This window comes from Delphinapterus leucas, chromosome 13, assembly GCF_059928025.1.
Source record: "Delphinapterus leucas isolate spDelLeu-1000000601 "Yukka" chromosome 13, BTC_Dleu_Yukka2, whole genome shotgun sequence".
Lineage (NCBI taxonomy): Eukaryota > Metazoa > Chordata > Mammalia > Artiodactyla > Monodontidae > Delphinapterus > Delphinapterus leucas.
The window spans coordinates 54,637,026-54,663,552 of NC_143141.1; the positions used below are offsets into that span (position 1 = coordinate 54,637,026).

At 43.6% G+C, this 26,527-nt stretch overlaps 1 protein-coding gene across 1 annotated transcript in view; it reads right to left on the reverse strand.

The window, feature by feature from the left end:
• STON1 (stonin 1) overlaps positions 1 to 26,527 on the reverse strand; it is a 54,566-nt gene that overhangs the window by 17,333 nt on the left and 10,706 nt on the right. The window lies entirely within an intron of this gene.

The window sequence follows — 26,527 nt, forward strand, 5'->3', positions numbered from 1 at the left end:
TATAATGAAAAAAGGGTCAACTCACCAGGAAGATATAACAATTATGAGAATCAGAGCACCCAAATATATGAAGCAAACGTTAAAAAACTGAAGGGAGAAAAAGATACCAACACAGTAGTAGTAGGAGATTTCAACACAGCAATTTCAGTAATGGATAGGACATCCAGATAGAAGATCAATAAGGAAACAGAGGACTTGAACAACAGTACAGATCAAATGAACCTACCAGACATATACAAAATATTCCACACAACAGCATCAGAATACATTCCTCTCAAGCACATGCATAACATTCTTCAGGATGGATCACATGTTAGTTTACAAAAAAAGTTTCAAAAATTTAAGAAGACTGAAATCATATCAAGTATCTTTTCCAACCACAATAGAATGAAACTGAAAATCAACAGCAGAAAAAAACTGAAAAATTTACAAGCATGTGGAAATTAAGCACTACACTCTTCAATAACCAATGGGTCAAAGAAGAAATCGAAAAGGAAATTAGAAAATATCTTAAGACAGAAAGGGCAGACAGCAGAAGCAAGAAGAACTACAATACTGCAGCCTGTGGAACAAAAACCACATTCACAGAAAGACAGACAAAATGAAAAGGCAGGACTATGTACCAAATGAAGGAACAAGATAAAACCCGAGAAAAGCAATTAAATGAAGTGGAGATAGGCAACCTTCCAGAAAAAGAATTCAGAATAATGATAGTGAAGATGATCCAGGACCTCAGAAAAAGAATGGAGGCAAAGATCAAGAAGATGCAAGAAATGTTCAACAAAGACCTACAAGAATTAAAGAACAAAGACCTAGAAGAATTAAAGAACAAACAAACAGAGATGAACAATACAATAACTGAAATGAAAAATACACTAGAAGCAATCAGTAGCATAATAACTGAGGCAGAAGAACGGATAAGTGACCTGGAAGACAGAATGGTGGAATTCACTGACGTGGAACAGAATAAAGAAAAAACAATGAAAAGAAATGAAGATAGCCTAAGAGGCTTCTGGGACAACAGTAAATGCACCAACATTCACATTATAGGGGTCCCAGAAAGAGAAGAGAGAGAGAAAGGGCCCAAGAAAATATTTGAAGAGGTTATAGTCAAAAACTTCCCTAACGTGAGAAAGGAAATAGTCACCCAAGTCCAGGAAGCGTGGACAATCCCAGGCAGGATAAACCCAAGGAGAAACATGCTGAGACACATAGTAATCAAAGTGACAAAAATTAAAGACAAAGAAAATTTATTAAAAGCAACAAGGGAAAAATGACAAATAACATAAAAGGGAACTCCCAAAAGGTTAACAGCTGATTTCTCAGCAGAAACTCTACAAGCCAGAATGGAGTGGCACGATATATTTAAAGTGATGAAAGGGAAGAACTTACAATAAGATTACTCTACCCAGAAAGGATCTCATTCAGACTTGATGGAGAAATCAAAAGTTTTACAGACAAGCAAAAGGAAAGAGAATTCAGCACCACCAAACCAGCTCTACAACAAATGCTAAAGGAACTTCTCTAAGTGGGAAACACAAGAGAAGAAAAGGACCTACAAAAACAAATCCAAAACAATTAAGACAATGGTAATCGGAACATACATATTGATAATTACTGTAAATGTGAATGCATTAAATGCTCCAAACAAAAGACACAGTCTTGCTGAAAGGATACAAAAACAAGACCCATATATATGCTGTCTACAAGAGGCTCACTTCAAACCTAGAGACACATACAGACTGAAAGTGAGGGGATGTAAAAAGATTTTCCATGCAAATGAAAATCGAAAGATGGAATAGCAATATTCATGTCAGATGAAATAGACTTTAAAATAAAGAATGTTACAAGAGACAAGGAAGGACACTATATAATGATCAAGGGATCAATCCAAGAAGAAGATATAACAATTATAAATATATGTGTACCAAACATAGGAGCACCTCAATACATGAGGCAAATGCTAACAGCTATAAAAGAGGAAATCTTTTATAATAATAGTGGGGGACTTTAACACCTCACTTACACCAATGGACAGATCATCCAGACATAAAATTAATAAGGAAACACAATAGACCAGATAAATTTAATTGATATTTAATTGATTTAAAAGATACAATAGACCAGATAGATTTAATTGATATTTACAAGACATTCCATCCGAAAACAGTAGATTACACTTTCTTCTCAAGTGCACAAAGAACATTCTCCAGGATAGATCACATCTTGGGTCACAAATCAAGCCTCGGTAAATTTAAGAAAATTGAAATCATATCAAGCATCTTTTCTGACCACAATGCTATGAGATTAGAAATCAATTACAGGGAAAAAAACGTAAAAAAACACAAACACATGGAGGCTAAACAATACGTTACTAAATAACCAAGAGATCACTGAAGAAATCAAAGAGGAAATCAAAAAATACCTAGAGACAAAGGGCAATGAAAACAGAATGATCCAAAACCTATGGGATGCAGCAAAAGCAATTCTAAGAGGGAAGTTTATAGCGATAAATCCTACCTCAAGACACTAGAAAAATCTCAAATAAACAATCTAACCTTACACCTAAAGGAACTAGAGAAAGAAGAACAAACAAAACCCAAAGTTAGTAGAAGGAAAGAAATCATCAAGATCAGAGCAGAAATAAATGAAATAGAAACAAAGAAAACAGTAGCAAAGATCAATAAAACTAAAAACAGGTTCTTTGAGTAGATAAACAAAGTTGATAAACCTTTAGCCAGCCTCATCAAGAAAAAGAGGGAGAGGACTCAAATCAAAAATTAGAAATGAAAAAGGAGAAGTTACAACAGACACCGCAGAAATACAAAGCATCCTTAGAGTCTACCACAAGCAACTCTATGCCAATCAAATGGACAACCTGGAAGAAATGGACAAATTCTTAGAAAGGTATAACCTTCCAAGACTGAACCAGGAAGAAATAGAAAATATGAACAGACCAATCACAAGAACTGAAATTGAGACTGTGATTAAAAATCTTCCAACAAACAAAAGCCCAGGACCAAATGGCTTCACAGGCGAATTCTACCAAACATTTAGAGAAGAGCTAACACCTATCCTTCTCAAAGACTTCCAAAATATAGCAGATGGGGGAACACTCCCAAAGTCATTCTACGAGGCCACCATCACCCTGATACCAAAACCAGACACAGATGTCACAAACAAAGAAAACTACAGGCCAATATCACTGATAAACATAGGTGCAAAAATCCTCAACAAAATACTAGCAAACAGAATCCAACAGCACATTAAAAGGATCATACACCATGATCAAGTGGGGTTTATCCCAGGAATGCAAGGATTCTTCAATATACGCGAATCAATCAATGTGATACACCATATTAACAAATTGAAGGAGAAAAACCATATGATCATCTCAATAGATGCAGAAAAAGCTTTCGACGAAGTTCAACATCCATTTATGATAAAAGCCCTCCAGAAAGTAGGCATAGAGGGAACTTACCTCAACATAATAAAGCCCATATATGACAAACCCACAGCCAACATCATTCTCAATGGTGAAAAACTGAAACCATTTCCTCGAAGATCAGGAACAAGACAAGGTTGCCCACTCTCACCACTATTATTCAACATAGTTTTCGAAGTTTTAGCCACAGCAATCAGAGAAGAAAAAGAAATAAAAAGAATCCAAATCGGAAGAGAAGAAGTAAAGCTGTCACTGTTTGCAGATGACACGATACTATACATCAAGAAACCTAAAGATGCTACCAGAAAACTACTAGAGCTAATCAATGAATTTGGTAAAGTAGCAGGATACAAAATTAATGCACAGAAATCTCTTGCATTCCTATACACTAGTGATGAAAAATCTGAAAGAGAAAGTAAGGAAACACTCCCATTTACCACTGCAACAAAAAGAATAAAATACCTAGGAATAAACCTACCTAGAGAGACAAAAGACCTGTACGCAGAAAACTATAAGACACTGTTGAAAGAAATTAAAGATGATACCAAAAGATGGAGAGATACCAACAATCCATGTTCTTGGATTGGAAGAATCAATATTGTGAAAATGACTATGCTACCCAAAGCAATCTACAGATTCAATGCAATCCCTATCAAATTACCAATGGCATTTTTTACAGAACTAGAACAAAAAATTTCCCAGTTTGTATGGAAACACAAAAGACCCTGAATAGCCAATGCAATCTTGAAGGAAAAGAACGGAGCTGGAAGAATCAGACTGCCTTACGTCACTATACTATACGTCACTATACTACAAAGCTACAGTAATCAAGACAATATGGTACTAGCACAAAAACAGAAATAGAGATCAATGGAACAGGATAGAAAGCCCAGAGATCAATCCACACACCTATGGTCAACTAATCTATGACAAAGGAGGCAAGGATGTACAATGGAGAAAAGACAGTCTCTTCAATAAGTGGTGCTGGGAAAACTGGACAGCTACATGAGAAAAAATGAAATTAGAACACTCCCAAACACCATACACAAAAAATAAACTCAAAATGGATTAGAGACCTAAATGTAAGACCAGACACTATAAAACTCTTAGAGGGAAACATAGGAAGAACACTCTTTGACATAAATCACAGCAAGATCTTTTTTTGACCCACCTCCTAGAGTAATGGAAATAAAAACAAGAATAAACAAATGGGACCTAATGAAACTTCAAAGCTTTTGCACATCAAAGGAAACTATAAACAAGACAAAAAGACAACCCTCAGAATGGGAGAAAATATTTGCAAACGAGTCAATGGACAAAGGATTACTCTACAAAATATATAAACAGCTCATGCAATTCAATATTACAAAAACAATGCAATCCAAAAATGGGCAGAAGACCTAAATAGACATTTCTCCAATGAAGACATACAGACAGGGCTTCCCTGGTGGCGCAGTGGTTGAGAGTCGGCCTGCCGATGCAGGGGACACGGGTTCGTGCCCCAGTCTGGGAAGATCCCACATGCTGTGGGGCGACTGGGCCCGTAAGCCATGGCCGCTGAGCCTGAGAGGCCACAGCAGTGAGAGGCCCGCGTACCGCAAAAAAAAAAAAAAAAAGACATACAGATGGCCAAGAAGCAAATGAAAAGCTGCTCAACATCACTAATCATTAGAGAAATGCAAATCAAAACTACAATGAGGTATCACCTCACACCGGTTAGAATGGGCATCATCAGAAAATCTACAAAAAACAAATGCTGGAGAGGGTGTGGAGAAAAGGGAACCCTCTTGCACTGTTGGTGGTTATGTAAATTGATACAGCCACTATGGAGAACAATATGGAGGTTCCTTAAAAAACTAAAAATAGCATTACCATATGACCCAGCAATCCCACGACTGGGCATATACCCAGAGAAAACCATAATTCAAAAGAGAAACATGCACCCCAATGTTCATTGCAGCACTATTTACAATAGCCAGGTCACGGAAGCAACCTAAATGCCCATCGACAGACGAATGGATAAAGAAGATGTGGTACATATATACAATGGAATATTACCCAGACATGAAAAGGAACGAAATTGGGTCATTTGTAGAGACATGGATGGACCTAGAGACTGTCATACAGAGTGACATAAGTCAGAAAGAGAAAAACAAATACCGTATATTAACGCATATATGTGGAATATAGAAAAATGGTACAGATGAACTGGTTTGCAAGGCAGAAATAGACAGACAGATGTAGAGAACAAATGTAGGGACACAAAGGAGGGAAGGAGGAGTGGGATGAATTGGGAGATTGGGATTGATATATATACACTAATATGTATAAAATAGATAACTAATGAAAGCCTGCTGTATAGCACAGGGAACTCCACTTTGCTCTACAGTAGAAACTAACACGACATTGTAAAACAACTATACCCCAATTTATAAATTTTTTTTTAAATTGCAGTGCTTTTGAATCAATTCAAAAAGTCTTTATTTGAATGACTATTATGTAGTTAGACCTTGTTAGTGCTATAGAAAATACAGGAGAAGATAAAAACCCAATTCATAATGAACTTATAACCCACTGAAAGCCCCAAAGGTTTACAGTTTAGAAGCATTTTCAAGTTCATGATCCCACTTATCAAAACAACCCTGGGAGGTATATATCATTATTCCCGTTTCATGGCTGAGATGACTTGGATTTAGAGTCATTACCTAAAGTCACCCAACTGGTAAGAGGCAGAACTAGGATTTTTTTTTTATAATAGGTTTATTGATATACAATTCACATATATAGGGACTTCCCTAGTGGTCCAATGGGTAAGACTCCAAGCTCCCAATGCAGGGGCCTCGGGTTCAATCCCTGGTCAGGGAACTAGATCCTGCATGCATGCCGCAACTAAGAGATCGCATGCCGCAACTAAAGATCCTGCATGCCACAATGAAGATCCCGAGTGCTGCAACTAAGACCCAGTGCAGCCTAAATAAATAATTTGAAAAATTCACATATATAAAATGACAATTCACCGATGTTTCATTCAGTGATATTCAGAGTTGTGCAACCATCACTATCTAATTCCAGAACATTCTTATCAATTTAAAAATAAACTTTGTACCTATTAGCAGTCACTTCCGGTTTTCCTCCTCCCCCAGGCCGTGACAATCTCCTTTCTTTTCCTATGAATTTGCCTAGTCTGGACATTTCATTTAAATAGAATCTACAACATATGGCCTTTTGTGCCTGGCTTCCTTCACTTCGCATGATGTTTTCAAAGTTCATCCATGTTGTGGCATGTATCAGAACTTCATTCCTCTTTGTGGCTGAGTAATATTTCATCGTGAGAGTATCTCACATTTTGTTTACCCACTCATCGGTTGAGGGACATTTGGTTTGCTTCTAATTTTTGGCCATTATGAACACTCCTGCTATGAGCATTTGTGTAGAAGTCTCAGTGTGATCATTTCTCTTGGGTATATACCTAGGCTAGGAAAGAACCAGATTTTGAACACAGGTCACTTCATCCTGATCTAGTACAATGTATATTATTGTTAAGTATTCTAATGATATCAGAGGCAATGAGCTGTACAGGCCCCAGCACCGACCTAGGGGCTGGATACCCGAATGCTGGTCACTGTTCTGCCACTTACAAGCTGTGTGCTAAGCCCCTCCGGACATTCACTGATTAGAGTAGAATAATCTCTGAGGTCATTTCCAACTCTAAAATAATTCTATTGTGGTTGACATCCAACTGAATTTTTTTTCCAAAGCAGAAATTGTGTTACCACTGGGATTTTTAACCAAACTTCCAAACTGACAGAAAGTAAAACTCCATGAGATCTACTGATGTGAAAATTCAAACTCTGTTGGAATAAAGCCCATGAGAAAGGCAAGTTTTTCTCCCTCTGACCTGCTTGCTCACCTCCCCTTGTGGATAATGAAGGCTCAACCAGGGCAGTCATTCAAGCTTGGAAGAGAGCCAACACAAAGAGAGAGAGGGCCTCGGGCTCCACTGGGGACCGGGCACGCTCAGTGTTGTCATTTGCTAAATCCACACATTCCTGAGGGCACAAAAACACACGGTGGAGCAGCAGCCCAGGCCAGCGGGCTCTCTCTGGAGGGCATTTCACTGTCACTGCCCTTGGGCTAGAGTTGCCATAAAGCACTTTCCCTTTGAAGCAGGAAGAGCAGTGTTTCCATGGGACACAGCCAGGAGGCTCAGAGGCAGGAAATCTGCAACAATATTTCTTGATCCATCCCATCCCACCATCTTCCGAAGGAATCCAGCCAAAATAATTCTTCATATAGGGTGAGAGATTGTGTAAATATTTGCTTTAGTTGGGTTTATAAAAAAGAAAGAACAAGAGAAGAAATAATTCAGCTTCAGACTGAACTCTGTTCTGATCTACACCAAACATTTCACTTCATCCATTTTCCATTGGGAGCTTCAAAATTTGGAAGTGATACTGGTTTCTTCAGAGTTTTTGCTTATTTTGAGAAAAAAAGTGACTTCCATAAGCCAAATAAAGAAATCAATCTCACTACTTTTTAAGTGACCCTTGAACTTTTTAAAAGCACACCTTGCAAAAAAATCTCCTACCTTGAAGGCGAAATCTATGCAAAGAGCACTCTTTGCCCTGTGTAAGACTCTTCCACAGGGAGGCACTCAGCAAATATAACGTAAGTTTAATCCAACCAAACAGAATTGTGCCCAATAGGAACCCAAACCTTTGTCCTTGTTGAAAAGGCAGCACTTAGATATTGCTCTGAGGTGAGCGGCTAAGACTCCAGCGCTCTGTGGTCAGGGACAGGTTTGCTTCCCACTGTGCTCCTCTTTCTCCTCTCTGTACCCCTCTTGTGCCCTTATCAATCCTTTATACACGTATTTCCATTTCTCTCTTACCTCTTTTGCCCCTTCCCTCTCTATATGACCTCATCTTTCTATTTTAGTCTCAAAGCACCCTCAACCCCAAGCAGTTCTCCCGAAGTCAACAGCTAGAGTCAATTCCAACCAGCACTTTCCTTCCCTCCTGACCCATCCCCACCCCAAGCAGGGAAAGGCGGGGCCACATCCTATCTGGAGCATTGGTCTGTCCAAGGCCCACTGGGTCTCAGGGAGGGATGGGAAAGCTCAGAGTCAAGGGATCTAGAATGTGTCTTCTTTCAGTCATCTGCAACTTCACGCCATCTACTCCAGGACATTGGAATCCAAAAGTATTCACGCAGTAACACCTATTTAACCTCAGTATTTTTTTTTTCTGCATTGCAAATGGAATAGGATTTAAATCTATGCCTCCCAGAGGGCCCTGAATTCTACCATTCCAGAGCCCTTTCAAGGCAACATGTCATTTAAACTTTACAACAATCCAGAGGTTTGTTCCAGACGAGAGCATTGGAATGCCGTCTCCAAAGTCAGGATCCAGTTAGTGGAGAGCTGGGAACCCAGGACTCCTGGGACCACGTCCCCAGCTGCCTTCCTCTGAAGCAAAGATTCCCCTGGTTCAACTCCCTGGCTTTCTCCTCAGCTGTGGATTCCATCCTATCTTACATACCCTAACCCTTTCAGAGGTCTGTTTTCAGTCGATCTGGATTATCCTGAAACTCCTAGAAGACAATTCCAGACAAACTTCACAGACAGGGCAAGACACCAAGACTCCAAATGAGGCACAGAGAGAAAAGTAAAATGTATTATGGTGGAAATTTCTAGAAGTCAATCTCTGAGGTTTGAAGGTTTCTATGGGAGCGTGTTTGCTTCCCCTTAAGACTATTAGACAGTCTTTTCAGCTGCCTATTTTCAAAGCAGCATCAGGGTCCAGTAAACTTAAGAACAAATTAAAAGTCATTGCACTTGCTTACACTGGGAATAACAAGGTTGTAGGTAGACAGTGGATTTTCAACCTTTTACCTGAACACCTGTGACAGTGGCATTCAGAAGCATTTAACAACCTCTCAAAATATTTAGGGAAGCCCTAAAATAATTAATTACAACCACCATTCTAAGTGTTGGGTCAGCAAAGGAGGGCCCCAGGTCACGACAAACGTGAGAAAGGCTGTACTTACACACAATTCCTGAACCTGACCCCCTTCTTCCACTGAAGAAATCATACCAGGAGAAAGACAAATATTGTATGATACCACATATCTAAAAAAGCAGTACAAATGAACTTATGTGCAAAACAGAAACAGACTCACAGACAAAGAAAACAAACTTATGGTTACCAAAGGGGAGGGGTGGGGGAAGGATAAATTGGGAGTATGGGATTAACAGATGGACACTAACACATAAGAACAGATAAACAACAAGGATTTACTGAATAGCACAGGGAACTATATTCAATAGTTTGTAATAAACCATAATGGAAAAGAGTCGACAAAATATATATAGATATATACATATATATGTATAAACGAATTACTTTGCTATATACCTGAAACTACCACAATATTGTAAATCAACTATACTTCAATTAAAAAAATAAAAATAAATCATACTGGAATTCTTATAAAAGTAGTATGGAGATTGTCATAAATTTATTCAAATTATTTTAAAAAGTAAAGCTTTCACCAATAGAAATACCTTAAATATTATTAATAATATTGCAAATTATTTACAATAAGCCTTATGAATAACGAGCACTGGTATGGAAAAATGACCTCACCAAAAAGGATTTTGGGATACAAGTTTTCAAGTTATTGTAGGAAAAATTCATATATTCTTTGAGAGTCAGAAGGAGGGGTCACGTCTCATCCATTAGGGCATTTTCCACATTGCCTGCAAATGTCTGACATAAATATGCACCTCAATAAATTTTTAATTGAATAATTTTAAACGGTCTTTTCAGTTTTCCATAAAGTAAATCTCTATACTGCCCTCCCCAGTTCAAAGCATCACTGAATTTAGAGTTTATTCTTGTGTTAACCTAACACAACAACAAACATGTATCAAGTACTAGGTGCTCACGGTCTGCTGAGGACTGTATGTGCATAATCTCATTTAATCCTTACAACTCTATGAGGGGTTGATATAATAATATGATCTAATATAAAATTATACATTATCATTTTTTTAGAAAAGGAAAATAAGGCTCAGAGAGGTTTATCTACTTGCCTAAAGTCACCCAGCCAGTAAGAGGCAGACCTGGCCTATGACCTGGTCTGTCTGATCCCAAAGTCTATGATTGACAGCATCCACCACCCGAGAGGTACCGACAGATCCAAGGACTTACCAGTGTCACCATGCCACCTTTCACTAAGGGGAAAGCTCCAGGGCAGGAACCACCACTTCCTGGAGCCAGGAACTCTCTAAACTGAAGGATGCTGTTCTCACCTGAGAAGAGCCTGTTTCTCCACAAAGCCCAGACCAAGTGTCTGCCTTGGGACATCAGGCTGTGGGTAAGACAAACTCTGAGACAGCTGTTCTCAAGAACAACAACTCAGGAGCAGTTTGGGTCAATTCTGAGAGTAGCTTTCACATCTCAGCCTGCCCTACTTCCCATCCCTTTTCGACTGCATCAACTGGCCATCCCACCCTTAGTGATGAACAATTATTCAGACTTGCTGCCCAACACATACATTTAGGTCCACCCTCTCTTCTCGTGACCATCTTGGTGCATTGTCTAAGTCCCCAAACTCTGCGTAACTCCCTGCATCCGTCCTTCCTCCCCTACCATCCCCCTCCCGCCTCTATTCTCCAGGGTCTACTTCTGCTGTTCTTGGCAGTTTTCCTTTGCTTCTCTGGAGAAACCATGCAAATAAAGTGTAGATATGAAGTTCTACCTTTTTCCGTAGATCGTCAAACAAAATCAGATTAGAGGCATTTGGTTGTTAAATCAGCATTCCAGGTGGTCTGCAGCTGCAGACTCTGTCCCCACTTCAGCGAGTCATCTGTGGAGACCCCCACCCTCTAGGATGATCTCTAGGCTCTTGCTTCTCTGTCTCTGCCAGGTGCTGGGGGAGGACTGATGCTGAAGAGGTATCCAGCAGAGCTCAGGGAAGCGCCACCGATACCTAGCAGCAGCTTCTTGCTCTCAGCCCCGCCCAAACTGTCACTGTCGGGCTGACTCCTACTCAAGCTCCATGAACACATCTGGACCCTGAGCAACGCCCTCGCCTCTACAGAGGGCTGAATTTAGTCCTTTATGCCTGTGACTTTATTGCTCTACAGCAATGCTGCATAATCTAGAGAAAGAATGTCTTCATGTCAGTTTCTGTGTGGTTTCATTGACTGCCCCCCAAAGAAGGAATGCTCTGACTCTCCCCAATGCCTGACTCCTCAACTGCAATAGTGGAACCAGGCTGGAGCTGCATTTGAAAAAAACAACCTCCCTCTCATTTTGTGTGGTTGGGAGTCTGTAATACCCTCTTTGCATTCCGGGATATATTGAGATATCCCAGAAACAAAGCCAAAGTCAGGGATAGCCCAGTGTGCAAAATGCATCCATGAAGAATTTTCTTAAAGGTTTGCTACGAAAGTGTTTAAAATATTCCTCTAGAATTTTTCCCTTTAAAGGGGAAACTGAAAGTTTGAAACAAACAACACAAAACCCTAAGTGGAGGGAAAACCCTTGCAGAGCACACTCTCGACCTAAGTCGTAGGAGAGGTGCCCACTGCATGTACTGCATGTACATTAACACATACGTCTGCAGCCCATAATATTTCATCACAAACACATGTGGCATTTAGTTCAGCTCTGTGACAGGAAATACCATTTGTAAAATATTAAACCACAGCAAAACCTATCCGTGCCTTCCAATATTATCCTTGCTGCTTCCCTTCCTACATGTGGCTGGTGGCTGTAAACTTAAAACCTCAAAACCTGGCACCCACAACCCAAGACTCAGCATCACTCCATACGAGTGGTTCTCGAGCGATTTAATTTCCCAGCGTACGTGTGGCAGAGCCTGGAGACATTTTTGGTCATTACAACTAGCAGTGGGCAGGTGCTACTGTCATCTAGTGAGTAGATGCTACTGAATGGATCCTATATCGCACAGGATGGCCCCACAGCAAAGAATTATCCAGCCCAATGTATCAGTAGTGCCAAGGCTGAGAAATCCTGCCCTATATTGAGGTCAGTGAGCTGAGTGTGGTGAGCGGGTGTCCACCCCCCTGCATGTGTCTACTTTGTGGACAGTGAATAGGAAGCTTCAATTTGGCGATTTGCCTGAAGTTGCACAACCAGAAAATGGTCAGAATTGAACCCTGTGTCGGTCTGCAAATCTCCTGCTCTTTCCACTACATCACATGGTCTACCAGAGCAGGAATCAGAAAAAGAAAGAGGGATTCACAATAGCCAAGACATGGAAGCAACCTAAGTGTCCATCAACAGATGAATGGATAAAGATGTGGTATACATACACAATGGAAGACTACTCAGCCATAAGAAAGAATGAAATAATGCCATTTGCAGCAACATGGATGGACCTAGAGATTATCATACTAAGTGAAGTAAGTCAGACAAATATCCAATGTTATCACTTATATGCGGAATCTAAAAAAAATGATACAAATGAACTTATTTACAAAACAGAAACAGATGTACAGACATAGAAAACAAACTTACGTTTACCAAAGGGGAGAGGGCAGAGGGAAAGGGATAAATTCGGAGTGTGGGATTAGCAGATACAAACTACTATTATAAAATAGATAAACAACAAGGTTGTACTGTATAGCACAGGGAACTGCATTCAATACCTTGTAATAAACTATAATGGAAAAGAAAAAATATAAACAGAAGTTATACATTTGTTTCATTTCAACAAATGAAACAATCCAAAAATGCATAAAGAAAAGTTAATCCTTTTCCATTTATTTTCATCCCACTATGGTAATTCTGTTAAAAGCACAGTATGCGTTTTTCCACACTGTTTCCATGTTCCTATAAATACAAACAAATATATGTACACATATGGAAGTTTTGCTTTAGGATCATACTATACATGATGCTTGCTTTTTTTTTTTTTTTTTGCGGTACGCGGGCCTCTCACTGTTGTGGCCTCTCCCGTTGCGGAGCACAGGCTCCGGACGCGCAGGCTCAGCGGCCATGGCTCACGGGCCCAGCCGCTCCGCAGCATGTGGGATCTTCCCGGACCGGGGCAGATGCTTGCTTTTTAAAATACCTGCTTAATAATATATTATGAATATCCCTCCAGTTTGATAAATATAGATCTAACTCAAAAAACAAAAAAGAATAGGAGAGAGGGCAATAAGGGAATATTTTTTTGGGGGGAGGAATATTTTCAAAGAAGACTTGACAGGACTCGGACACCGAATGTGATCTAGAAAACATGGGAAAGGGGAAGTCTGGCACTTGGAAAAGTAGAGACATAGTACAGGCAGGAAGAGGAGCCGCGTTTACACACGTCGGTCAAGTCTGAAGTACATCCAAGTGGAAACACCCAGCAAGGAGCCTGAAACACGGGATGGTACCTGGAGAGAAAACAGGCGGCAGTACATGTAGAATTGGGGGTCTTTTTTGGGTAAGTGAGAGTTGAACGCAGGAGAGAAAGGGAGAGGCCACAGGGTGCCCAAAGCTGAGGACTGGGTGGCTTTACAGGAGAAAAAGAAAAGGAGAAAGGAAGACACGCCCAAGAGGCCAAGGTAAAAGCAGGAGGTGCAGGGACCCAAAAGGCAGAAAGCGGGTCCTCATGGGACCTTGAAGAGCTGCGAGGGGCAGGAAAATAGAGACGGACAGACGACCTTCAGGTTTGGTGATTAGGTCAACGGTGACAGGGGTGGGAGTGAGGCCAGTCTGGAAGCAAAGGGAGCACGGGTCCTGGGGGTCCATGGGCAGAGTCTGGGCTATATCTTGGCCACCTCCCCTGCCCCGCCGCTCCAGTTCCTGGGTTTCTGCAGCTCTGGGGCTGTGTTGTTTCCTGGGTGGACTGATTTCTGGCAGCCTTATAACTGCCCGCCTCTTCATACCTTACCTACCTCCTGGTCTCTGGAGCACAAAAGGGCCCCAGGGCCTCCCACTCTCTGAAAAATCCAGCCCACCCGGGGCCAGGGACAGCGTGCAGGCAAGGGCCTGCGCAAATAAGGCCCACTTTCAGGACTGCCTGTTGGTATTTATATCCCGTGGGTTGCTCAGGAGCGAGGGCATTATCTCCATAGGGGCCCCCAGGGCAGGGCTGGGTGGGGGGCCCTGTGGTTATTAGATGGCAGCTCCTGGATTTGGATTCTGAGTTCTCAAAGGAAACCATGAAAAAGATGTGGGATATAGTTAGCTGTAGCTGCAGGGCGTTGGCTCAGATCACACATCTTAAATATGCAAATCTCCTCCTTTTTCTCTTCTCCCCCAGCCCCCAGGCCCACGGGACCTCCTGAAGATAAGCAGAAAGTCCTGGTATTTTAAAGAACTATAAAGAGAGTCTCTCTCTGGACTTCAATATTTAGTGGGGGGAAAACCAAAGTCAACCACTCAGCTATGAAAATTGGTCATTTTTCTTAATTACCATGTAATTGCTTTCAGTGTTTTGAGAGGAGGCAGTAGCTAAATGGCCCAGAAAGGCTGGTTAGCGCTTTAAAATGTGATTCCTTCTGACACACTAATCGCACTGCGTGCAGACTGGAATAGCTCGTACGCGAAGTTAAGGACCATCACATGCCAGAAGAGGTGCAGGATCTCGACCCTTGGATGCTGGACTTTGCGGAACATCTGCCAAACATTCTGGTACAAATTCTTGTCCCACACACCCTGCTCATTCATTCAGTGAGTAAGTTACTAGGTCTTCTGAGTGTTGGATCCTGGGTGGAGCACACTGCAGACCACAGATTAAGACCTGAGTCACTGGTCGTCTGGTGGGGAAAGAAGGGTTTAGACTGTGAATCCCAGTCCTGCCACTGACTACCTGTGTGACCTGGGGCAAGTTACTTTAATTCCCTGAGCCTCAGTTTCCCCAGGCTTGAAAGAGGGATGATAATTGTTAACTTTTAGGATTTGTTTGGGGCTGAACTATATCCCCCCCCCAAAGTCATTCCTAACCCCCAGTATCTCCCAATGTGACTGTATTTAGAGAAACGGTTTTTACAGAGGTAATTAAGTTAAAGTGAGGCCATTGGGGTAAGCCCTGAGGCAATCTGAATGGTGTCCTTACAGGAAGTGATCAGGACACACAGACATCAGGGATTCGAACACACAAAGAAAAAGCCATATGAGGACACAGAGAGAAGGCAGCTGTCCCTAAGCCAAGGAGAAAGGCCTCAGAGGAAACCCAACCTGCCGACACCTTGATCTTGGACTTCCAGCCTCCAGAACTGTAAGAAATACACTTCTGTTGTTGAAGCCACCCAGTGTGTAGTGTAGTGTCCTGTTATGGCAGCCAGAACAAACTAAGTACGTGCATCTATAAAATGGTAGGTGGTGGGGGAGATCATAAGTAGAGGCTGTTATTACTATGGATTCCTGCTCCTAATGTAACCTATGGGGCCTTCCTGCAACCGACCCCTCCTGCCATGTCCTCTGCCTGCCTCTTGTTTGTATAAAAGCTGTAGTCTCCCAGGCCTCCCCAGGGTCACAGAAGCCTGGTTCAAGAATTAATGATTGAAAGGATGTGAACAGGTAGTGACAAAAGTAGCAGTTGGGCCAGAAGAACTGGTAACAATTTAAACAGTAAGTCAGTCATATGGCAGCCACAGAATCTCTAGTTCCTCCCTGAAGTTCCTAGATAACTGTATCTAATGCACATTTCCTGAGTTGTTTTACAGTTGCTAAAACCCCCACCAAGTGGAAGAAGTTAACTACTTAATGACCATGAGCACATGGTCCCCAGACCTACTAGATCTTGAGGATTGATAGTGTTAACCCCTATGACATTGTTCTGTTACTTCACCAACAACCAAAGAGAGAACTGTGCAGGAGCTGATCACACACCCTGTGACTCCCTTCCCTCACCTCGCCTTTAAAAATGTTTCCCTGAAACCCGTCGGGGAGTTCAGGTCTTCTGAGCATGAGACGCCCCATCCTCCTTGTATGGCCCTTGCAATAAACCTTTCTCCCCTCCAAACTCCAATGTTTTAGTTTGTTTGGCTTCACTGTGTGTTGGGCACATGAACTTGTGTTCAACAACACTAAGGTACTTACAACCTGGAAGGAAAGACCAGAGAAAGCCACAAATGGCAGGCAGAATGTGCCCACTCTCCTGCCCTAATGTGCACTGGGAGGTTTGGAGAGGAAAGTCCCGGCTCAAGGGCAAGAGGCTTCCTGGGGAGGGGGCATCTGCTTGGGCAGAGACAAGGGGCAGCAGATCAGGCAACAGTGATCATACCCTCTGCCCATGTGTCTGTGCATTTGCATCACATGCCAGCTGACACCAGCATAAGGGAATTTCTCCCAGCTGACTGCATTCGCTCCACTACGCAGACACAAAATCCAGTCACACACACCCTGAACATCGCCGTGGCAGGTCTCCTCTCCGGCTGCCCAAACCGGGCCACGAGCCACGGAGATGACCTCAGAGGTGATCAGGGCTGTTTGCGTTCTCCAAATCAAATGCATTTTGGTTTATCTGTGGCTAGTCCGAGGCTACTGCTGACCACCAAGCTCCCCTGGCGATGTCCACATCAGTGGGAATGCAGAGGCAGGAAGCACTAACGTACAGAGGGCACAGCACGTTTGTTTGTTTCGATTCTCACCACTGTCAGGAATTCCATGAATGTATGTGTGTACAAATATGCAAAACTTGAGCAATTCCAAGAATAGGGAAAGATTTTTAAAAATCCTTTAGTAAGGTCCTATTTACAAACCAAATATAGATCAACATTTATTGGGCTCTTAGTCTCAAATGCAGATATCACACACAAAACTAATACTTGTGTCTCTAAGTCCAAAGGGAGCGTGTGCAAAATATTTGTTAATTTTATCACATTTCGAAGGCCATTAAAGGCTTTACAAAGAAGTTTGCACTTAGAGCAAAGTCTGATCAGAAATGTGAGTGGATATGAATGAATGGAATTGTCATATGACACTCTCAGCCATGAGTGTTGGCTTATATTGAAACTTAGGGGTCTCTAAGTGTCAACCTGGGCACTTAAGCCTATAGCAGAGTGACATCCTTCATCCTGACTCAGAGTCTTCATATAAATGAGTAACTTCCAACATCCTCACAAAGCGCCCCAGGTGCCTCTGCATAGCCCTGCCCAGCGAGGCCCGTGTGCTCCTGCGAGAACCAGCCGGCACAGCAAGGGGCTCACCCAGCCTCTAAGATGTTGGGTCTCCAGTGGACACCACCCAGGGCTCTGCTCTCCCGCCACACCCATCTCTCCACCAGATCTTTGTACTACTGCTAACAGTCTCCACAGCTACTTGCCCAGCCTGGGAGCCAGGAGGCCAGTGTTTGGGAGGTTTGGTTCCAGCTCTGCTTCCCTCTGCTCTGTAATTTAAAACAAGTCCCTGCTAGCAAGTGGTTTCAAGGGCCCTTCAAACTCTAACAAGTTATGAAGATGAATTCTCCTAAAAAGGAGTCTGCAGAGAAGTATGTGCCTCCCTGAAGACCCCTTCCTGCCTAAATACCTTAGGACTCCTGCAACCATGCCCAGGCTGCAAGTTTTCCAAAGATGGCCACAGCAATATCGCCCATCTAATGCCCTTCTGAAAGGTCACCTTGTCCCTCCCCCACTGAGAGGGGGCTCTCTTTCCCCTCCCCTTGAATCTTGGTGGGCCTTTTGCTCCTCTGACCAATTCAATGTGGCAGAAGTGACATTGTGACAACTCTGGGCCTGAGCTGACCCAGCAGCTGCCATTTCCTGCTTGTTGGAGCCCTGAGCGACCACATAAGAAGCCCAGGCCATGGAGGAGCCACAGTGAGGCGCCATCTTGGACATCCAGCCCCTTGGGCTTTCAGTGGTTCCAGCCCCCATCACCATCTGACCACAACAACATGACAGACCCTAACCAAAAACCACCCAGCTGAGCCCAGGGAACCCACAAACCAGGAGAGAGAATACTAAATTGTGGTTTTAAGCCTCTACATTTTTTGTGGTAAAATACACATAAACATAAAATTTACCCTTTTAACCATTTCTAAGTATACAGTTCTGTGACACTAAGTACACTGACATTGTTGAGCAACCACCATCCATGTCCAGAACGTTTTCATCTTCCCAAACTGAAACTCTGTACCCATTAAACACTGACTTCCCATGCCCCCCACCCCAGCCCCTGGCAACCACCATTCTACTTTCTGCTTCTATGGATCTGATGACTCTAAGTACCTCATATAAGTGGAATCATACAACATTTGTCCTCTTGTCACAAAAGGCTTATTTCACTTAGCATTATGCCTTCAAGGTTTATCCATGTTGAAGCACGTGCCAGAACTTACTTCCTTTTTCGGGCTGAAAGATATTCCATTGTATGTGTATACCAAATTCTGGTTTATCCATTCATCCATCGATGAAAACCTCTACGCTTTGGAGTGATTTTCTGCAGCTATAGACAACTGGAGCAAGGATGATGTGGCTCTAGGGCAGCAGAGCAAGGCTCCCAAGGTAGATGTCGGGGTCCGGAGAGTGTGACAGAAACAAGAGCACCAGGACACTAACCCCCCAGAGTAGGTGACTGGCCAGGAGTTCGCAACAGCACTTGTCACAGGGGGCTGGGTATCTCCTGGGGTCTCCATTCTAGGCTGGAGCAACCCCAGGGCAGGGACTGGCAGGATCTTATTCAGGGCTGGGTGCCTTGCCCTGGCACAGACTGATAGGTCCAATGTGTGGTGAATGAGTGAAGAATGTACCTGATGCTGAAGCCAGGTTCTGACTCATCCCAGAGTTTCTTATAGGCTACCTGTAGGGCAAGAACTGTGCCAATGAAAGCACAGGGGAACAGCTGCTTCTGGCTGGAAAGGAAAAGGGGTGGGGAGGTGGGGCAGAAGAACATTCTGACAGGTGAAAGAAAATTCATGGCCAGGCCCAGGCTTCCCAGGAAGCTCAGTCTCCAGCGAAGCACCCACCTGACCTAGGCAGCCTTCGCAGGGGCTTCACCACCAGGAGTCAGCCTTGCTCAGTTTGTTGGGCCCAAATCCCAGGGCTCAGGGCAGTAGAACTTCATGTGCCCTTTACAGGGGCAGGCGCAGGGCTTAGAGGGGCTCAGCCCATGGTCATGGAGCAGGCCATGGGGGTAGGGAAGGAGACCTGAGCTGTGAGCTGAGTTGCATATTCCAGCCCTGGGAGCTTTGGGATAGGGAACTTGCTTCACTGCAGGAGGACCCAGATTGGTGGCACGATGACCCCAGCCCTCTCACCCGTAACCACTTCACCAAGGAAACCAGTCCATTCTTCCTGCTGCACTGCTCCATTTGGCCATTCAACTAGGGAGCCCGACACAGGTCAGGATGCGCCAGAGCACAGACATTAACTCCAAATCGAAGAAGAGGACTTGTACCTGGTTGACTTAAAGAGTGAATGCCACCTCTACAAATGCCCATTTGAGGGTTTAATAAAAAGGGCTCAGATTGCATTTCAACTCTGCATTTAGGTTTTCCAGCGTCTAAAGATAAAGTGAAACCCTGAGTAATAACAACGAAGGTGTTTTTCTCTATTCCTCTTCAAAGCATACTTACACCTTGAAGGTTAGGAACCGCTTACCATGTGGAAAGCAGTTACAAGTACCAGTAAAAGAACTCAGAAAACATGGTTTTGGGACTTGGCTCAGTTTCTAAGTAACTATAGGAATTTGGACAAACCAATTAACCTGTCTGGGCCTTAGTTTCCTAATCCATGAATGGAGGAAAATACTATGTATCCCCATGGTTTGTTTACGTGCATTAATAAGAATAAATATATGTGAGATCTAGAGAGATATGTAGATAGCTATAGGTAGATACAGATACAAACGCACACATATATGAGGTCTTCATAAGAAAAGCCGTAACTATGTAAGAGATTTACTTACGTTCAGTAGGTGCTTGCTGATACTGCTGAATAAATGGCCGAATAACACAAGAGTGCAACAAGACTCACATTTGGTGCAAGCGGGTCGCTCTTCACACTCTGGAACCCCCAGCTAGCATACCTACCAGATCCTAGAAAGCCACGCCTTTCCCCACATCTTAACTACCGACACCCCAACCTGCACGCTTCCTCCCACCTGGCCTTATATTCTCCCAACCCACTCGGATGGAGTTGGCCTGACCTCCAGGGCCACAACCTGACCCCCTGCCCCTGCCCTAGCCCCCTGGCCCAGATCCCACCTCCAAACATAACATGAGGCCACTTCTTGGGCCAACTGCCAAACCCAGAACCCTAGGTTGCCCCCAGGGTCTCCACTGCCTTTGGTACCAGATGGAAACAACTCTTCCCCTTTCCCTGATTTTCCAGAAGCACAAACGCATGGAAGATTTGTGGACCAGGAGCCAGGGTGTCTGCTCAGGGGCTCCTCCCCAACAGCTCACGCCTGGACTCTACCTGTGACCTTGGCCTGCAAAATGAGGCTCACCTGGCGTCTTCCACCTCAAGGGGCTTTGGGGAGCATCACAAAAGGTGACAGAACTGAAAGTTTCTTTGAAAAATATGAAGCAGTCCGTAAGTTCTTTAGCTCTTGTCATTCTTGTTAGTTTATTTCAGTGTGCTCACAGACTGAGTCTCTAAAGCCTGGGATTGGTCCCTGGGTAAATTCTTTTGGTACAGTGAGCACACACACAGAGAAATACTTGATGCTCTTTTTGACTACAGTGCTATTAGCAAATGCAGTGTGACCTCTGGGACAGGACAGTGGCTGGGACGGAAGTCAGGAAACCCGGTTCCTGAAAGCCTCTTTGGCTCTGCCAGTAAATTAAGCACATCACTTAACTTGTCTGGGCATTTTTCTTCATATGCACAATGGAGCTGACAAGCCACCCACATTCTTATTCACCAGGATACAAGGAGGGCAAAGAATTTGAAAAGAAAAACATTGCGCAAGTAGAAATGTCACAGTACTCAGCAGGAAAGAAGAAATGCAGAAGAAAAAAGAAAGGGGAAAAGAAACAAACACCAGAGAGAGAAAGCATTTGGGGTGAGATGTGAGGCTCTTGAGAAGGTAGGAATGGAATGCCATGGAAGATCCCAGTACAGAAAGTTTCCCCCAAGCCTAAGAGTCAGCGTCCAGATGAGCAGATTTACCACAGAGACATCTGAAATCCACCTCTGAGGTGGAAGGAAATGAAGTCTGTGCATCACCTGAGGTGGCGCAGGACACACCAGAAGCCGAGGCTCACTGCTGTTCACTCTTACAGCTCAGCACAGAGCGAGGAGGTAGATGAGAAATTAAGAGGTCCACTACCTGTCATAATTGTGGAATGTCCCTGGAGAGGCCCTGGCCAAGCCACGTCCTGAAACAGGAGGTCCCATCCAGGGTGCTCCACTTTAAGGGGGACATTCAAGCACCAAAGTGTTCCCAAAAAAGGCTGGTCACAAGCTGATCACAGTGGGGTGTGCTGAGATCACGACACAAAAGGAAGGGCTATGAAATCCGGAAGTGTTTCCCTAAACAATATTTGGGGAAGACATGAGAAGCAAAGCCTCTCTTAGAATCAGAAAAAGAAAAACTTGAAACATCCTCCAGTCCGACCTTCACAGACGGGGAATCTTTAACACCACATCTCAGCTGAGGAATTACGCAGCTGCTGTGGAAACTCGCAGTAATCGAGACCTCATTACTTTGTAAGTGAGTTCATCTCATTACCACTTGGACAGAATTAAACTTTTCTCCCTCCTATTAACCCCCAATTAACCTCCTCCTGGCTTCCATCCATGCTCTGGCAGGGACACAGACTAAAGCCTAAACACTTTTTCACCTACTCATTCTTCAGACAACTTAAGACAGCTGGTCTTGATGACTTATACCGGGTTTTCCTGACTCTCCAGCGAGGGGCACATTTTCAGCACACCCCTGAAAGCACGCTATCCATTCCCTGTCAGTGCTTCTTTCCTGGTTATCTCCAGCCACCTCTGACCTCAGACTGCCATCAGACGCTGACGGCTGCCCCTGCTGTGCTCGGGGCATCCCATCCCGGCCACACCCCTTAGCTCTGTGTTTGCTTTATAACTAGGTCTTGGCCTTCTGCCATAGTTTGGGCAAACTCTGGTCCATCTCGTGGGCTCGGTTTTGCTGTTCTGCCCGGTTCCCAGGGCTTGTCATGAACATGCTCCGTGATGAGGCCAAAAAATATAAGTCCCAAATTCATGCCACTTAATGGAAAGCAGCTGGTCATTTGACTTTAAGCCTTCTGATAAATATTGAATCTAGAATGTTCAATAAGCATTAAATATCTTTTCTAACAACTCATTTGACAGATGAGGAAACAGAGGTCCAACTAGGTAAAGTGATGCACACAGCTAACGTAGTCAGGAAGATGAACGTGACCTCTAATCTCTGGTTTTCCAGTCCCACATTCTCTCTACTGCAGTTAGAGGAAGCGAGGCTACACTGCAGCTCAGGGTACATTTTGGAGTAAATTTTCCATAGTCTGTGTGTATGTGCATTCATTCTTTCTCTGACTCAACAGATATTCACTGAGCACCTACTATGTGCTTTGTAAATATCCCAGTAAGAGTTGAAGGAAGTTTCCATACAGATCTACATCCTGCTGTGTGTGTGCACACGCAGTGTGTGTGTGTGTGTGTGAATTAGTTAATTCTTTCATGCATGCTCACATTCACTCAGCAATATGATAACTGAGCACCCTTACACTATGCTGTGCACTGGTGCAAGTGAAAAAGTCACAGTCTGTTACCCCAGGGCAGTCTCTGTCTAGCAGCAACAATTCTCAAATGTTATGTTAATGTGATAAAGCCCAGTGCAGGGTATTGCAGTACTTAATTAAGCCAGATGCTTCATTAAGATTGGTGCCAGAGATGGTGGTAATGTCCATAATTTTGATAGGAATAAAGCTGCTGGTTCTGGTGGTTTGAAGAGGCCTCAGGAAGAGTGTTCTGAGATGAATCTTGAAGGATGATATCAGTTGATCAGGCAGAACAGAGTGGAGAGAGGCGAGTGTGTGTGTAAACCCAGGGAGGCGGCAGAGAAGCTGTTGCTGCAGGTAGATGGGCGTGGCTGAGGCCAGGAGTTCGTGCGGGTGACACAGCAAAAGAGGCAGATAGGTGAGTAAGGTGCAGAAGCCCTGCTGTAGCATGCTGAGTAGTTTGATTTTATCCTAAAGGCAACAGGATTCAGTGAAAGAATTTAGAGAGAGAATAAACAGGATCAGATAAGAATCTTAGAAAGTTCTGACAGTGGAGGATGGAGTGCAAGGGGTGAGGCCAGAGGCAGGGAAACCAGACAGGAAGCTCTGGCAGGAATCCAAGAAAGAAACCAGGGTTGAACCTGAGGGCTCCTGCCTACACACACGTAGTTTTAAAGGCTGAAATATTAGAAAAGAGAAGAGATTGTTTTCCCATACCTCTCGTGGCCTGGGGCAATTTCCGCAAAACTGTGCAGAACCACATCACCTTCATCATTCTCCACGGTGACATGGTGGCACCAGAAAAGTGATGTTAGCCGTAGCATCACCACAAGTCGTGGTGTGCAGGATCCTCAAACAGAGCAGCTGTTCCATAAGTGATGGCTGCTTGCATGAGCCACATCTACCAAAAGGGGATGGGGATGGACAAGCCCTAAACAAAGTAAGGTCGGGTCCCAGAAGCATGAATAAGTCAGGTTGGAGCAAGGCAACAAGTCAGAAATAGGACAAACAGAAAAGTTCCAGGAGGGATGGGATTAAAGGATCCAGTTCTCCACAGGAACAGAGGATGAAGAGCACAGGCAGACTAGGAAACCAATGAAGGAGCCAGCGCCTGTCTCAGGTGGTGAGATTCTGCAGGTCTCTGTAGGCACGATGCAGTTGGGGGGCCCACACTGCGCCCTTGTGAGGATCTGGGAAAGGCGTCCCCTCTGGCCAGACCAACAGCAAGCATGCCACAAGTGGGGGACTTTGCAGCCAGGTTCCACCCAGAGCCGGTGAGAGCCTATGTGTGCATGCGGATGGGCACGTGTGAGTGGGTAAGTAGGAGCATCTGGCTGGAGAGGGGAACGTGTGGGTGGGGATGAGGCACATCTCGACAAGCAGGGGGCTGTCTCAAGCCAGGTACCCCATCAGTTGCGGTACAGGGCCATCCTCACTGGGAGTTTAGAGTCAAAGACGAATGAAGGGAGGATGAGGTGGAAACCCTAAAATAATTTCCTTCCTTATGAGGGAAAAATGTTCATCTGGGCAGGTCTGAGCCTTCTTGGAATTGGAAGATTCTCAGATTATCACCCAGTTCCTAGGAAAGCCTGACTGCTATTCCCCACCCTCCCCCACGATAATTTTTCTGAGAATCAGCAACACCTGACCACCCGTGTGCTACCTAGAATGACCCCAACTAGGCACCTTCCACTGCAGTCACGACTAGCAGCGACACCAGTGGCTTTCACAAAGTTTACAAGGTTCTGCTTCAAGCCACAAACTAGCAACAGGCCTGGAGCTGCACAGCGGGAGGAGGGGGGCGGGGTTCTCAGCTGTAAAGATCTGAGATTAAAACATTTCTCTACGTTTGTATTAACGGTAAACTGAGGCCAACAAAAGCAAGGTTGATGACATCAATTACCATTTTCTAGGGCCTCCAAATTGGCCTGAATATGAGTTATCATGAGCTAGGGGGAAAAAAAAACAAAAAACATTCAAAGGGATGAACAGAGGCCAATGTGTCAGCCCCAACTCTGAATTTCTGGGCCACGGCTGTTTTAAATTAGATTCTCAATGCCGCTTCCATGAAACTCTTGGCTTAGCTCTGCAAGAAAAGTTATTTTTGTGCTCTGAGCCACAGACATTTATATGGAAGCATATCCGTAATTCCAATTATGTTCTGTTTTCATGATGTCCTTTTCCTCTACTTAAGAACAGTCGTAACTATCATTATTATTATTTCTGATAAGACACATAAAAAAAGCTCTGGGCCAAGTACAGATTCCACAGGCCTGGATAAATGATTGTTGTAAAATAGGCAGATTTTACATCTTGTGAAATCCTTAAGAAATACCTTCAGTTCTTCTATCCACTATGGCTGCCTCTTCTTTGTCAATTCCCTAACCCCACCCACCCCTCAATCACTCAGGGCCTTCATGATCTCTCTTGGGAAAACCTAGTCCCAGAAGTAGTTCTGTTATTTATGTACGCTCTCTGAGGTCTTCGCATTTAAAAGGTTATATTCTAAAATGAAATGAAAGGTTTTTATCTCCTTAAAGAACAGAAGAACCAACAAATAAAGCAAAGAGATATTCCTGGTTAAGAGAGGCATGGTTCTTAAGTAATAACATAGTTATTCTATAGAAAGGTTGATCCATAGGCTGGGAGGGCTATGAAGAAGTGGTACAGATGCAAAATAAAAATGGTGGAAATTCATCCAAGAGAAATCTAAGCTGATTACCAAGAAAATATAATATATTGGGAGACGTACCCACGGCCTCTCCCCAGAGGTCTCTCTGATTAGAACTTCTGAAGCACAATCCTGGTTCAGAAGAACCAATGCAGGGGAAGGGAGATGATGGGAGGAAACTAACATTTGTGAGCATTAACATATGCCAAGCACGTGGCCCATGTTATTCCCTGTTATCTCACTTAATCTTCAGAACAACCTTTTGAGGTAGGTTTTATTATCACTGTTTTATGGAAAAGGAAACTTGGCCCCAGAGATGTTAAGTAACTTGCCCAAAGCCACTGCTATGGTCTGAATGTTTGTGTCTCCCCAAAATTCATATGTCAAAATCCTAACCTCCAAGGTGATGGTATTAGGAGGTGGGGCTTTTGGGAGGTGATTAGGTCATGAAAGTGGAGCCCTCATGATGGGGATTCTTATAAATGAAGCCTCAGAGAGCTAGCTCACCCCTTCTACCATGCAATCACACAGACAGAAGTTGGCCATCTGCAACCTGGAAGAGGGTTCTCACCAGAACCATGCCAGCACCCTGATCTTGGACTTCTAGTCTCTAGAACTGTGAGAAATAAATCTCTATTGTTAATAAGCCACCTGGTCTGCGGTATTTTGTTATAGCAGCCTGAACACAGTGAGCCACACATCTAAGTTAGTGGCAAAGCTTGGATTCAACCCCAGATCTGCTTGACTCCTAAGTCCATTTCTTT